This window comes from Ciconia boyciana, chromosome 1 (genome assembly GCF_034638445.1).
Source record: "Ciconia boyciana chromosome 1, ASM3463844v1, whole genome shotgun sequence".
Taxonomy (NCBI): domain Eukaryota; kingdom Metazoa; phylum Chordata; class Aves; order Ciconiiformes; family Ciconiidae; genus Ciconia; species Ciconia boyciana.
The window spans coordinates 201,150,666-201,166,472 of record NC_132934.1 but is presented as its reverse complement, the minus strand read 5'-3'; positions in this window follow the sequence as shown (position 1 = coordinate 201,166,472).

The following is a 15,807-nucleotide window of genomic DNA, read 5'->3' as shown; positions in this document are numbered from 1 at the left end:
CAGTTTTGGTGACTAATGGTCATCTAGTTTTCACCCAAATAATTTCAGCGAAAGCATTTTGGTCGAGCATGACTATCACCCATAGTTTTTGGTGTTTCTGTCATGAGGACACATTGTAGAGCTGTATCAGCCTGTTTTGTACATGCTTTGGCAAGATCTGGCTCCATTTGGTGTTTGTTGGACAAGAGGTATCTTGCTTCTGGTGATGAGATTGGAATGGGTGGGAGGTGCCTGGAGGGCTAGAGAGGTTGTGGGTAAAAAGGTAGTTCTAAGAAAAGTTATTTCAAGGTATGATCTTTCAGCTAGGTTGCAATTATCCAACGTTTTTCAAGATACTCCCAGAAGGAGGAGAAAACTTATGATCTTGGGTGGGAAGATGGGTCTTTTTGTTTTCCTGTCAGTCTGCATGATGTAAATACTCAGATGTTATCATTTGTCTTGGGAAATTAAGGAAATTGGAGTGGGAGGATTAGAGACATTTTTAATCACCTCTGGCTCTGCATCCAAGGATTTTTTCCATGATTCATCTTCATCATGGGCAAGGAACTTCTCTGCTGGGCCTCAGAGGGTGCCAACCCCATGTCTGTGGCTGCATCACTGCAACTACATCTGTTTGCCACCACTGAAGGGTTGACTCTTGACCTCTCCATCTGGGGTCTTCGGATCTTGGGCTGTTTTCGCTGTCTGCATGTAGAGGGTTTGACACTGTGCACCTCTGCTGCCGGGGCTGTGTAACCCCTCCCTGCCTGCCCTGCCCTGCCTTGCCCTGCCCGTCGCGGGAGGCTTCAGCTCAGGGACGGTGTGAGGGCTGGCTGCCAGCCTTGTGACCGCTAAGGCACTTACATAAGATATGGTACATGTGTCCTTCCAGCACCTTCTGTCTGGCAAAGTCCATAATGGCAATGCAAGATGAGGGGTGATCTGAAGAGCCTTTACGGTTCATTTCTTTCCCTGTAATCTCTGGTGGCTGCCTATTTTTTTCTTTATTTTTTAGGGAGGGCAATGACAAAAGGTGATAGTCAGCTTAGGTCCAGCCTCGTACTTCATGACGGATTTTTCTGCTCCCTGGGGGCTTGCTGTGCCTGGGAGTGGTTTCGGGTGGTTTTACATCTTATATTTGATGGATCTCTGCGCTCAAAATACTTACTAATCCCAGCTTTATCAGGGACTACGCAACCAGGTACCTTAATACATCCTCTCTGCTTAATCTTTGCTGTTCAAATGGAATTTGAAGCTCCACCCAAATTGACCCATAATCTCTTGTTTCGTACAGTATGCATTTTCAATTGCTTTGTGAGGTCAGTGTGTGTGTGCTGCTTTCTTGTTTTCCAGGTTAGGACAGTCCCCTTCACAACAGAGACTCTTTCTGTCCTGGGAAACGATCTTTGGAAGGTGTTGTGGGAGTGTATAAATAGGACAGAACTGGAAACAGAAATGTGGCATTTATTTGTTGGGCCAAACATCAAGCAGCAAGCAGGGAGTAAAAAGGGTAATACAGTAATTGTGTTATTTAAATGTATTTACTGGGTAATGCTGATGAGTGGTGAGGACATTATTGGAAAGCTTTTGTTACAGGGAAAGATAAAAATAGAATTAATAGCTCCTGCAGGCAATTACTCTTAACAATCACGGCTTGTTACCTGTCTCAGAAGCTCAGTGGGACAATGGAGCTCTTGCATAGGGCCAGAATGGACAAATATGAGAAAACCTGACCCTTGCTCCATGCCAAGTTTCTCCCTGAGAATTTCCCCCCAGCCACCCACACCTTGCTCTTACCTCTACGAGACCAAGAGAATGTCTCCCCTAGGCAGCTTGAGGGGTTCAAAGGGCACCTACGCACGCAATAGCCACCTCGGTAGTTCAAAGCAGGGTTTGCGTGGGAGGTGGTGGCTGCTGCTGCCAAGGGGTGGGCTGCAGTGCCAAAGGGGCCTCCGGCTTCAGGCAGCCTCTGGGATGTGCAAGGTGCAAAACCCCTCCTACTTCACTCCACTACACCTAAGTTGTGTCTAGAGGGTTTGTGACTGCCCTTCAGCGCACTTCAGACAGTAAAACAGGGGTAACCATGGCTAGACCTGGTCCTTCCAAATCCCACTTAAAATGGGATTTAACCTAAATTCCACTTAAAGGCACCTAAGTTACCCCTAAATCCTAGAGAACCACTTAGCCTCCTGTCTAGCCCTGTGCGGCATGACACCTAGTTCAGGAGATGTTTCCCTGCTTGAACTTCAGTATCCTCATGCCTAAAGTCGGGAGTGGGTGAACACTGGGATGCTCTGCTCCAGGGTGTCCTCTCTCACCTAAGCTTACTGCAGTCCAGAGGGTTGCTTGTAACTCTGAAAAAAACTCTCATCAACAGAAGTCAGCTATTTCCCTTGAGCAGTAAGAGGAGCGAATCCCAAGGAGGTGTTTTGCTATTTGTTGCCTGCACAGTGAATGAGAAGAGGTAGCACCTCACATAGCAGGTCTAAATTTCTCTCTGGAGGCACCTGAGCTTGGTGTATGGTGAACAGAGAGCAGCAGAGGCTTAACTTCATGTGTCCTGGATTAGACTCTGGAAACTCCTCACTGACTGCGTGGGAGCCTTGGTGTCACGTCTCTCCGGGGAGACCTTCTTGTGGCCTTTCAATACTTAAAGGGAGCTTATGAGAAAGATGAGGACAGACTTTTTAGCAGGGCCTGTTGCGATAGGACAAGGGGTAATCATTTTAAACTAAAAGAGGGTAGATCCAGACTAGATTTAAGGAAGAAATGTTTTACAATGAGGGTGGTGAAACAGTGGAACAGGTTGCCCAGAGAGGTGGTAGATGCCCCATCCCTGGAAACGTTCAAGGTCAGGTTGGACGGGGCTCTGAGCAACCTGATCTAGTTGAAGATGTCCCTGCTCATTGCAGGGGGGTTGGACTAGATTGTCTTTAAAGGTCCTTTTCAACCCAAACTATTCTATGATTCTATGATTCCATGATTCTATGATTCTATGGTACCACTTGGTACTTGCAGGTACCTTCTGATGTACCTCCATCGACCTGGCAGTCAGTTGGTGGGACTAAATCAGTGGCCAAGACTCCTTTTTTGGGCAGTGGAGAAGGAGGCACTCATTTCACTGTGAAGAATGGCTTGGGGGTGGGAGGAGGCACCTCTGAACAATCCTTCAGCTTTAGAGGGAAGCCAACACTGATCTCGCAGTAATTCTCGGATGGCTGCAATCTTACCCAGGCTTTAGGAGAGTGGGTCATCCCCTTCTCCTTCAGTTAGTAGCCTAAAATTCAGGCACATATAGGCATAAGGTAGATGCCCAATGACCTGGTTTTGCAGCAAGAAGAAAGCAACAGCTGCATTTGGAAACTCCCTCCTATGAGCCTGTTTTTTTTCTCTGATGCAGGCACAGCTAAAGAAAATGCATTTTTGCATGTTTACTGGTTAAACATTAAGACCATAACTAGCTCTTCTTTGGGACTGCCCGTGTGATTGTCCCAAACAAAATGAGTAATCATTACAGAGTTGTGAGTAATCACTGAGGACTGGGAGTCTCCTATATCATTAAGGCCCATTCCTGGATAGTCATGAATGTCCTGTCTCTGCACTGTGGTCCCTGAGGCTGTCGTGGATGGCAGGCCCCTGCTTTACAGTGCTTCCTTAAGCAGGATATTCAGTAAAAATGGTGCAGGGTGGCTCGGAAGAAAATCTGAGGTGGCCATGACCAGATGGTCTGAAAAACGTGGAAATTATAGATGCACGTCCTCATTAAGTCTCCAACGCATGGTACCTTCAGCAACTTTGGCTCATTTATGTTGCAGTTTGTATCCTCTCAATTACCACACAGATCTTGAGCCCTGGATTCTCCTGCCGTTACTCTCTGATCTGTTCTGCCTAATTTTCTTGTCCTACATGCATGCATCCTCAGTGAGGTCTTTTCCCTTTTGTAAATGTTTAGTCTAGACAGATAATGAGTCACGTTAGGAAAGACCTCTCTGCTAGATGGGTGAACATCACCTCTGTCCTACACGTGGCGGCTGACCAGTGTCAGCCCAGGTTTCAGTTGAAAGGGATTAAGAAAGTCTGACACCCACAAAATCGGTGGAGCTGGGAGAGGGGCACCCACCCTCCTCACTCGCTGCCCCTGAACCCCTGAGCTGCTTCCCCAGGCATTAACGAGCACAGAAACCATTTGGGCTACAGAGAGTCCCGCAGCCATCCCGAGAGAGTGAAATGTGCTCTTGGCCTAATGAGGAGATGGGCCAAAAGAATGGCAGCTCAATTTTTCATTAGCCTACGGCAGAGAAAGAGAAAGACAGAGATTCTCTCGGCTAACTCTCCAGCCAGAAGCCAGCACGGTTTTTCTGGAGGAAAGGATCTGAGAAATGTAAATAAATTGGATCTATGCGGTTAGTTAAGAGCGTGTTATAGGAGTGTTTGACGCTTTCCCCAGAATTATCTTCTTTCAGAAAACAAGACTTTCAGCAGTTACAAAGACTGGCAGGCAGAGGAGTAAGCGGCTGTACCTCCACTGCTGGCTGTGTCCTCCGGCACAGCCGTACCACGTCAGATACAGCACCAGCTCTTCTTCCCCTCCCCTCCCCTCCCCTCCCCTCCCCTCCCCTCCCCTCCCCTCCCCTCCGCTCCCCTCCCCTCCCCTCCCCTTCCCTCCCCTCTCCTCCCTCCCCTCCCTCCCCTCCCCTCCCTTCCCCTTCCTGTCCTCCCCGTCCCTTCCCTTTCTTCCCTTTCCCCTTCCCTTCCCCTTCCCCAAACAGCACATAATCCTGGGTTGGGAGCTGTTGAGTAAAGCTTGCAATGGAAATGTCTTTCCTGACGTCCTTCAACAACATCTAAGCAAAGGAGCTCTGAAATAGAAAAGAAGAATAGTGCATCATCTCAAGAAGGAGTATTAAAAGGCAATGTCCCTATTTCTGCAACATCTTAGTATCAGTTCCCCCTTCACCGATGTGCACAGCCCTCACAGCATGGTGAAGTGTTCTCTTTTGTCATGCCATGCTGGAGTCCAAAGCCATGTAACAAACTGCTTTAAAGCAAATACAGCTTTAGAGAAAAATGTAGGCTGGATCCAGTCGTTCAGCTCCTTCAGCTGCCAGGCAGCTTTGCCTTGAGCTGGCTCATGAATCAGGGCCGTGGGCATCATTCCCGAGAGGTCCTACAGCTCTGTGGGACGCGTGGGGTGGCTGGGATGGGTGTCCTGTGCCCCCAGCCCAGCACGCTGGGTCGAGGTGGGACCTGGTGCTCGGCACGCCACTCGCCCTGGAGCAGGAACCTGCTGGGAGCCCACGGTGTCGCAGGAACAATGGCGGGGCTTGAAGGCCCCTCAGGAGATAACCGTGAGTGCAGCATACGGGTGTGCTCAGTGTGAGAAGAACTATCCCCCATCCCAAGCTGGGCTGTGGTTATCTGTCCCTCACGGTTCATGAGAACGACTCCTCCAATAATTATTCCTAAAGCAAGCTGCTGAATGGAGAGATCTGACCTTCGTGTTTTAGAGCACTGCAAGATCAGCTTGCTTTGCTCGCCTCATCTGAGCTAATTTCTCTGATGCAGAGAGGTGCTTGCTCTTCTTGCCCCTTTAGATGCTGTTCAGTGCGTCACTGCCTGCTGAAGGCACAGACTAATGGACATTGTTGAAGCATTTCCTCAATGGCCTAATTAAGGAGGAAGAGTTCACTTGACTAGACAGAAATAATTAATAAAGCCTGGGCCACTGTTGTGATGAAAAGTTCTCCGTATCATCCGTGAGAGGGAGAGCAATGACGGTTTTGGGAACAGAGCAGCTCTCCTTGACTGAGTCTAGCTGAGCTCTCCTGCCCAGTATGCACACACGTGCTGGCCGGGAGCCTTTTCCTCTCCTGCTCAAGCTTTGCCCAATTCAAACATAGATAGAAATTTGAAAACCAATATTATTTGATTCAGAAAAATCTATTGTAAAAAATGTTTCTTGTCTGGCTCTTCTGCCTTCTCCTTAATTTCTTACTCTGACAGTCACCTGGATAAAAGGAGGTGGAGGAGGCAGTAGATACTCTACATCTTGACTTCTGATGCCAAGCAGCATGGCATGCTTACTGCAAACAGGGGAAATATGTCATGGACAAACAGCTGCATTTGGAGAGCAGTCACCAGCAGATGAGAGTCACCATGGCTGTCTGCACTGGACGGGGCTCCACAGGGGTCTGTCCTTCCCCGCTTGCCTCTGCACCTCCAGACCATTTGGAGGTTGGAGCTGGGAAGACGCTTTTGCAGACAGTGCTAAGGTAAAAGGCATGGCAGTCTGGGGTTCAGGCTGAATGTGGGCTCTTCGGGTGCCCACCAAGGCTTAGGGGTGTATACATAGGTGTCCACATGTGAGCTAAGTCCTGAGCTCCCACAGTATCTACTGGGAATCCAGTCAACATGGTCAGCGGAGTCCAGAGAGTGACTCAGGTCCCCATAAGCAAGCACCAGGGGAGGATCTGACTGCCAAAGCATAGGAGTCTAGTGCCATGTTGGAGACAGCAGGCACTGCTTGGTCTCCAGGTGCTGTCCCAGGGGGTGTGGGACCCTGCACCTCCTGGGTGGCATCTGCTGGCCCTGCACAGCTGCATCCACTGTCCTAGGACATTTCAAATAGCAGCAAGTGCCCATATTTGGGCAACATATCTCACCCACCAAACAGCCCTCCATGCCATTAGTCATTGACCAAGTTGCTGTCTACGCTCTACTGGCCGTACCAGCTGCAGTGGGAGCTGGGACGCCTGGCACATCTGTAGACACCTGAAATTAGGGGTCTAAATCTTGAAGTGAATCCCGACAGGAAAATCTAAATTCAAAATGACCCGATGACACTGGAGTAATAACAAGACATCAGGAAGATGATGTTCAGCCATGAGAGGCTGTAGGACATCCAGGGCTGGATCACAGCGCAGGAGGACTAGCTGACCATCTTGGACTCAGGGCAGTGAGTTAGGCCCTTTTCTCCAACTATAACCTATCCAGGTATTTCTTCAAGTAAAAATGGCATTTTACATCTCCTTGTCCTGCCCTTTGTCAGGGGTGCATCTCCAGATTCGGGATGGGCTGGCTGGTGTACACTGTGCGATCGCTGACGGCTCTGTTCCCCGCTCAGCTCTGTTCCCCGTCCTCCCAGCAGATTGCTCAGGCTGCAAAGCCTTGGAGGTTTTTCAACAAACAGAGAAGTTGAAGGAAATCACATGGAATCAAATGGAACATTTAATTCAACCTGAGATATTGAATTTCTGGCTTTTTTTCTTGACTTTTCTAGAAGTATGTCATAAATTGCAGCAAGATCTGATATAGAATTTCGTTTTGCTTTTTTCATCTAAAATGTCAGAAGAAAATGTGGACTTTCATGGATAAAGGGAACAAGGCTTCAGCACTTTTTAAACAGAAACAATTAAGCAAAACAGATGTGTATTTATGAAATGTTTCAATATAACTTAAACCTTTGTCTTCCAACAGAAAAATATTTTGGCCAAAAATCTCCACCCAGCTTTTTTTGTGATCTGCAACATCACCTGCAAAAAGCACAATGTAGCTGCTGCAGAAAAGCTCCGTAGCCACCTGACAGGAGCCTCGTATCTCCCTTTTTGCTTGCAAAGAGATGCTCTCTAGTCACTACTGCAGCAGTAATAACAATTGCCGATATTGCCAAGAATTTGCATTTCTGGTTATCCTAAATGAGATACTTCAGAGAACTAATTAGCACATAGGCTCATTAAATGCTAAGAAATGTTCTCTCTGCCTAGGTAGGTGGAGCATCCAGGCCCTTAACCCCTTTCCCAAAGGCAAACGCATCTCTGCCTCCTTAGGCTTTATTCAGAGCAATCTGAATCCTTTAAGCTGCGTATGCTCAGGGAATGCCAGTTTATAGCATCTACCAGATTTTGCATTGGTACTGGGAGGCCTGGGTGCTGCCTCATGGCCACCACCGTCAGAGCCCGGCGCTGCGGCGGCGTGGGGCAGGACCCCCGGCACAGCCCGGCTGCGCGGCGAGGGGGCGGTGGGTTCAGTGGTGCATCCCTCCCCGCCATGACGAGCGACCTGCCTGCGCTCCAGCGCGTTTTGGTGTTGCCAAAAATGCCGTCGTGAGCCAAGCTCAGCCTGCAGCCAGTGTGTGTCTGCGGGGAGAGAGAAAAGCGAAGGGAAATTATAGCAGCCCTGTGCTCACATTCTCCTCTTACTCTTTCTCAGAACCTAAAGAAATGGCTGTGGCTCTGTGTGGAAGTTAATTAATGATAGTAAATAATATTCCTTTGTGCTAGGAGTGAATAGTGCCCTTTATTTGGGGATCTCAGTGTGCTTAATGCTCTGTATTTAATTCAGCTTCACAACAAAAGCTAGCTGAATTATTCATTGCAAATAAATTATCTGAAGAATACAGTCCTTTCTTTGCGGTTTGCAAGCCCAGCCTGCTTTCTTTGATGCCCTTTTGCATAGCCAGCAGTGTCTCTGCAACGATTTGGGCGACCGACCCACAGCGCACAGCTCGTTGTGCTCTTTGCTAATTGCGAGAGTGCGTGTGCACGTGTCGGGGCGGCGGGAGGAGCGCGGCCCTCCAGGCCTTGCTAAAGGGATGGCGAACCTTTGAATGGGAGAGAAAGCAATAAGTGATGCTGAGCATGTTCCTCATCTGTGCACATCGATGAATACACACACATGCATATGTATATGTAGCTTTTCATACACACACTGGTGTTCATGGAGTGCCCAGACTCCAGTTAAGACCAATTGCACATGGTAAGTCTACAAATAAGGGATTCAAATGACAGCCTTTTGGACTGATTTTGATATAAGGCTCAATGTAACCTACACAACACATCCATTTCCTGACAGTCAGGCAAATGAAAACCTCTCCCCCACACCCTCAACCAGTAAGAAACTGTATTGAAAAGCAGAGAGATTTAATTACTCAAAGCGAGCGTGAACCCCATTGCTTCAGGAGAAGCAGCAGGAGGCTGTATGTGACCCAGCCTCTTGAGGAGGACAAGGTCCTGCAGCATGCAGCTTCAGACATGTCTACGGCTGGATCCCAGGGCTTTTTGGATGCCCTGGGCCTGGGGACACTTTGGTTGCAATGTCAGCCAGTCCTTCCTCAGCACTTTGCCGTGGGTGGCAGGTTTCAAACAAAGCCCCAGGATGCCTTTTTCACACAGGCAGAGCTCAGCAGTGAACTTGCTGCTACCAGCAGGTTTGAGATGCCAAAAGCCAACATGGACCCAAAAAGCTTTTTGCCTAATTCACCTACACAGAAATGTGCAGGTGTCACCTCTGCAAGGAGGCAAAGGCCACTGCAGCTGGTTCCCTTCTCCCATGTCTGCCCCTGAGGAGGGAGAAGGGAGGCAGAGCCGGTGCCGGCTCCAGTCCTGATGCTGCAGGGTGGCTCTTCCTCCGTGGACGGTCCCATCACCGAGCAGGCACACGGCACAGCCCCGTCCTCACCTTCCCACCTCCGGAAAGAGTTGCTGCTCCAGGCAATTTTGTCAAAAGCATCGGTTTTGTCAGTATTTGATGTATTTCTGTGTGTTCATGAGCAATGAACCACCCAGATGCGGTGGCCATCGGGGAGCCTCTCAAGGACAGCTCCCCGCAGGGGATGTTAGAGCTGGGCTGGACATGGAAATTCCCTGGCCAACAGCTGAAACACTGGGCACATGGCAATATGTCACTAAATCTCTAGTTTAAGTCTCATGGTAAATGAACGCATGACTGAAAATCATGATTTTTCCAAGCTTTTAACACAAAACTTTTGCTTGCTGTTTTTTGCTGTTGTTTTGCCTGTTTATTCCTTCTAAAAAATAAGGTCACCTTTTTAAGAAGGGCTTGTTTTTTTCTGTTTAAAAAGATCATTCTATGCAATTTTTTTTCCTTTGGAAATAGATATGCTGACAGAAAAAGAAATGTTAGGTGCATGTTTTTGTCAGTTCCTTGTAATCAATAACACCCACGTAAAAAAAAAGCTGAAATCAAGCATCATCAAGGGAACAGGCTGAATCCATAACATTGGGGCTGACCTATTTTGTAATCACATTTGCTAAGAGGAAAATAAATCAAAGTAATCCAGCCTCCTGCCTCAAATCTGATGTGTTATCTTGGGTTCGTTGGGTGTTCGCCCGAAGGCCCTCCAAGCGCCGAGTGAGGAAAGTGCTCAGACACCTTAGCTGGGGTCCAGCGTGATACTCAGGAGATGGTGAGAGCCGCATTTCTCCACTCTGGGAATGATCCTCCTAAACATGCTTCATTCCTGAAGTCCCTTTGCTTTACACCCCTGTAGGATGTGAGTTATTTTCATTTTCATTTTGACTTGCAGATGTATGGAAGTTCATGGTAAAATGGCCGTGCTTCTCCCCACGGACTTGCCTGCTGGAACTGAACCCCGGCCTGCTGGGTCTGGCACACGTGGCCACGTTGTGGAGTTGAGCTATTCCAGTGTCACCTGGGTAGGAGATCAAGGGATGCGAGACTGGCAGAAACAAAACCAGCAGGGTGCTTGTAACAACAAAAGGACTGTGAGCTCTTCCGGTGAAGGTGACAAGTGTGGTGTCGGAGCCCCTTTGCCACTGGAAATACAAGAAGCATCAGGGGCTGGTGGTTTACACCACTAGTAACTAATGACTCCAGGTGTGATGGACACTCTCTTCTACGAGGTAGATGATCCACATGCCACGAGACAGGTTGTTCCTCCAAGGGTGGGATCGAGTCCCTCCCATGGATTAGGCATATTCTTTATTCATGATTTTGGGAGACTAATGAATCATTCCTGCCATAGGTAGTGCCTGCGTTCCTTCTGTAGGCATGGAGAGAAGAAAGTGGCCTTAAAGCTCCTTGGAGGGAGCCTGTGTCTGCTGAATTTAGATGTCTAAATATAGGTGGAGAGAATAGACCAGGGTAGGGTAGACTAGTTCCCCCTTACATCCTATGTGGACCGTACATCTAAAGTACAGCCAGGAAACAGCCCCAGGGAAGGGGATCGAGCACCCGAGGTCTTGCAGCAGGGGCAGGCAGAGCTGTGGACACAGCCCACCTGTGTGCCTGCTCCTGGTCTGATGCTCTGGCCTGGAGGAACCACAGCTTGCAGTGAGATTATTTTCTTTTTTTTAGAAAATAATTCAGAAGAAGGTGCTTTTGAACTGTTTCTCTATTGCGAACAAGCAGCAAAAGGTCTCCTGGGATGCCTCGAGGATGGAGAAGCAGATCAGTGTTCACTCTGGACATGGATCCAGGCTTCAGGTGTCCCTGTCCTGCTCTGGAGGGTTGTCCTTTCCCTGTCCCTCCTCGGGAGGTATTTCACATACGCGCTGGGGACCCAGACCTGAAGAGCAGAGAGGTGCTGTTCCCTGTGTTTGGGAGCTCAGCAGCTGATCCCACCTCCTCCCCTTCTCTGTGGTGCCCGTGCTGCTCCGGGACTCCCGCGGGGCCCCGCGGGAGTCCCGGAGCAGCTCGGGCACCACAACCACTTCCCCAGAGCCTGCCGTCGCCCTGCCCCATTGCATGGCCTCAGCATCTTCTGACCTCATGGACACACAAAGCATTTTTACACCCTAATCCATGCCCTGACCACGAGCATCTTTCAGCCCTCCACGCACCCCCCTCATCTCCCAGCACTGCCATACTTACCTGCTCAGTTCATTGCAACAAACCCCGATAAAGTAAATCTATTTAAAAATAAATAGGTTTCAGGGCTTGATTCTGCGCCAGCTGTGGAAGAAAATCAGGTTTGAGAGCATCCATCCCTTTATGAGACAAGAGCCTATGCATTCCTAACAGAAAGCTAAGTGAATTCATATGGGGACTGTATAAAGGCTATAAATACCTTGGAGTGATGGGCCTGGACTAACAACCCATTTTACAGTGGGACCAGCTCTGCACCCGCATCATGTGGGTCTCCTCACCACAAGGCAGAGCTGGGATTTTGTTCACAGAGACCCGTTTGCAGAGCTGTGGCTTTCATGGCCTTTTTGAAGGTGAGAAAAGTGAAGAATTTACACAGTAAAAATTCTTGGCAAAGTTGGAGCCTGCAGTTTCTGTGTAATAAACCAATTACTATGCTGTTGAATTTACACACCTCAGACGAGTATACTGTAAACTCATATCCCAAGGTAAAAAAAATGCAAAAAATTCAGACTTTGGCTTTGCCAAACATTTTATTGGACAAATTCTTAATTTTTTTAAAAATCTAAACAGGACGCATAACTACTGAATACTTTTTCTTAGTTCTTACACAATGAAGAAATATTTTCAAAATCTCTACTTTATAAAAGGATAGATGTCTGTAATAGAAATTAAAATTGTAAATGGAACTTTGATAGGGAGCAATTTTTCCAGCAATGTGGGAACATCTGGTAGGGTTTCTAATTTATTTAGAAAATAGGCACGTGGGCTCCAGCCCAGTAAGGAATTTAAGCACATAAACAATCTTATTGGACTTCTCTGGGGCTATTTACTCATTTAAGCTAAGCCCAAGCCCAGGCACTCTGCTGAAGTTGACCTTCCAGACTCTTCATGCTATCTCTGCATGAAAAGTACGACATCATTCAGGTGCTGCACATTTCTGCAAGTATTTGTATATTTAGCAGAGGGATAGCAATGCCATGGAAGTATTCAGATGGGCCTGAGCAACGAAGAGCATCTTTCAATGCAAACCTGTCTTCACTGCTCTGATCCGTGGAGACAAAGTCCTGCTTGAAAAAGTGACTTTGGGGCATGAACTTCCTTGGCTGCCTGGTCACTTCAGGTTCCTCCGGTCAAAGACGCTTGTGGACGTGGGACGGTGGTGTCAGACATCCCTTTCCCAAGCAGGTGTGCCAATAAAGCGCCTGACCGCAGCCCTGCCTCCTTCCTACCGCCCCCACCAAGCCAGCCCCAAACCTCTGCTAGGGGAATGCTAGGGTCATCTTGGTGCTTTCAGTGGTGTTTCAGATACAAATGGTTTGTTCAGGTAAAACATTTTAAGTAGGCTGCTTGCATTAACAAAGCTGCTGTTGCCTGCTGTGAGGTTGGGGGTCCACACGAGCTGCTCCCCATAGCAAATGGTGACCGACCCCTTGGTGGCTCCGGCGGGACATGGGAGGATCATCTCTAAGTCCTTTCAGTACATTTTATACCACATCTTTTGTGCAAGCTGTCCATGGGGCACTTGACATTTAAAACTTCTTGTTCAAAACTGTTTGCTGACTATGTTGTAAGGTAGCTGCACACACACACAGTGCTTGCACACACGTGAACAGCACAGGCGGCACATACTGTTCCTCTCTGGCTGATCAGGATCAATATGCTCTAAAAAATTAAGTATACCAAGTGCTAGAGGTTGGTGAATCTGGTGAGCTTCAGGACATAAATGGACTCTTCTTGTCCCAGTCAGGTAGATGCAAGATTGCTGCAGTTCTGGGTGCCCAAGTCCAGCCTGCAGCAAGGGTGAGCATGTACTCCCAGTAGGTACACATGTGTGCACACACACATGTCCAGCCGCAGACGAACGCGGACAGAGCAGTGCCGTTATCAGCACCTGTGCAGACACACGCACACAGTGCTTGCAGACACGTGAACAACAGCACGGGCGGCACATACTGTTCCTCTCTGTCTGATCAGGATTAATATATGCTAGTCAAATATGTACTCGAACATGGAAAATGGGTCTCTCTGGTAGCTGGCATTAGCTGCTCAGTCTGTCCCAGAGCTGGCCTCAGGCCCCGGTTTCCCCAGGTGCTGGCACCGGCACCCTCCAGCCTCTGAGGTTCGTGGTCCCGCTCCAGTTGGCTCTGATGCTGCTGCCCCCTGGTCTGGCTTGAAGGTTACTGGTGGTCTCTTATGCAGGCTGGGAATAGAGGGTGTGCCCACACAGAAGATGGATAGAAAGAATGCAAGAGTAATTATTATTAGTACTAAATAATTATTTACATCATTATATAAGAGTACTTAGTAAGACCGTAGGGCCGGTTGTGGCGATGGGGTGCAGGGCTTGGTCAGACAAGCATACTGACCAGCCAGCTGTTACCCAGGACCAGCCCCTTTTATGTTCTTTTCCCTCTATTTTCTCACACTGGTTCCTCCCCAGTCCACCTTGTTCCCGCCCTTTCCCTGCCTTTGATCCTTCCCCTAACCTTCCCATAACAAGTCTTGCACATTCCCCCAACCCCCTTAATACACCTTATAAGAAATTGTGCAACGTCCCCAAATGCTTTCCCCCTGCAGCCCCCCGTGAGCCCCACACCCTGCAGGCACTCACCCCCGCCAGCCTGGGGAGGGATGGCCCCACTGGCTCCTCGGTGGGGTTCACCCAGGGACCATGGGCTGAGCCCCCTTCTCTGACCATCCCCGGGAGCAGGTCGGGGCTCCCCTGGTGCAGCTGGGGTTCCGGGGATCCTGCACCTGGCATTGCCCTCGGATCCCCGGGGGCTCCCCTTGCTCCCGCGGCCAGGCTGTAGCCACCAGCGGGTGCCCTCCACAGGTCACTCGTGCTTCATCAGCCCGTACAGCGGGGGCTCATTGTCTGAACTTCTGCTGGGATCGGGTAGCCCCACCGTGCATGTCAGCAGCGTGGTCCTGTCCCTTCCCTCCCCAGCTGGCCACCCGCCCGCACCCCCTGCCCATCCCGGCCCCCGGGCAGCAGGAAACCCCGCAGAAGCTCTCCCTACCCGGGAGGAGGAGGAAGAGGTGGAAGAGGAGGAGGAGGTGGAAGAGGAAGAGGAGGTGGAAGAGGAGGAGGAGGTGGAAGAGGAGGAGGAGGTGGAAGAGGAGGAGGAGGTGGAAGAGGAAGAGGAGATGGAAGAGGAGGAGGAGGTGGAAGAGGAGGAGGAGGTGGAAGAGGAAGAGGAGGTGGAAGAGGAAGAGGAGGTGGAAGAGGAGGAGGAGGTGGAAGAGGAGGAGGAGAAGGACAGCCTTGCCTTCGATGGTCACATCAGAATTACAGCTGCGTCTGAGAGCAGTTTTGTAGCAGGTTGACAGAAATAGTTTGTGACAAGAGAATCAAGTGCAGAGAAATAATTTTTGTATTGAAAACACCTCTCCTACATAGGGTCACTGAATGGCTAAATTCTGAAATATTTAACTTAATGCAACTGGCAGCAGCTACCAGAGAACTTGTCCTCGAGGAACTGCTGACATTTGCAGTGAAGCCACTACGAAACCCAGACAAAATAAGGCCCGGAGCAAACCTAGTATCAACAAAAAATCATTACAGAGTGCATTGTACATATTTATAAAACACAAGTGATGCCTAAAACCTTTAGGCCCTGTGTGGCAACCATGTCCTAACAGAAATATTCAACACCTTTAAGCAAAGAGTCTTCCCCTTTGGACACTAGCAGGGCCATTAGTTCAGCTTGACGGTGGCCTCAATACAGAGACATTGGTAACTAAGCGTGAGAGTAAGTGAAATCATGCAAGCGTTCCTGTGAATGAGAGAGCTGGTTCGCTTCCCTTGATGTTTATGTAGGGCTCCGCTTAGCCGGCAGACATCATGCTCCAGCGCCTCTTACACTTGGTAGGAGCGAAGGGCTCTTCCAAGGGGAAGGGGCCTTGCACAAATGCCAAAGACGAGGCTTAACACGGCTGCTTGCTCAACCTCTCCCCGCATCAGCCCCTGGGGAGGGAAAAGGCCCTAGTGTGGCCAGTGCCTTGGGTCCTCCTCTGGATGATTCCTCAAAATGCTGTGAGTGCATGAGGTTGTCCAGTGGTGTCACCGAGGCTGTCATCTCCTTACACCTATTCAGGTATTTTGGATCCAGGATATGGGGAGATGTTAAATACTGAGGGAAAAAGTGTATCATAGTCTCTGCTCCTAATAGAAAAGGTTATTGGGATAACCTGAAGATT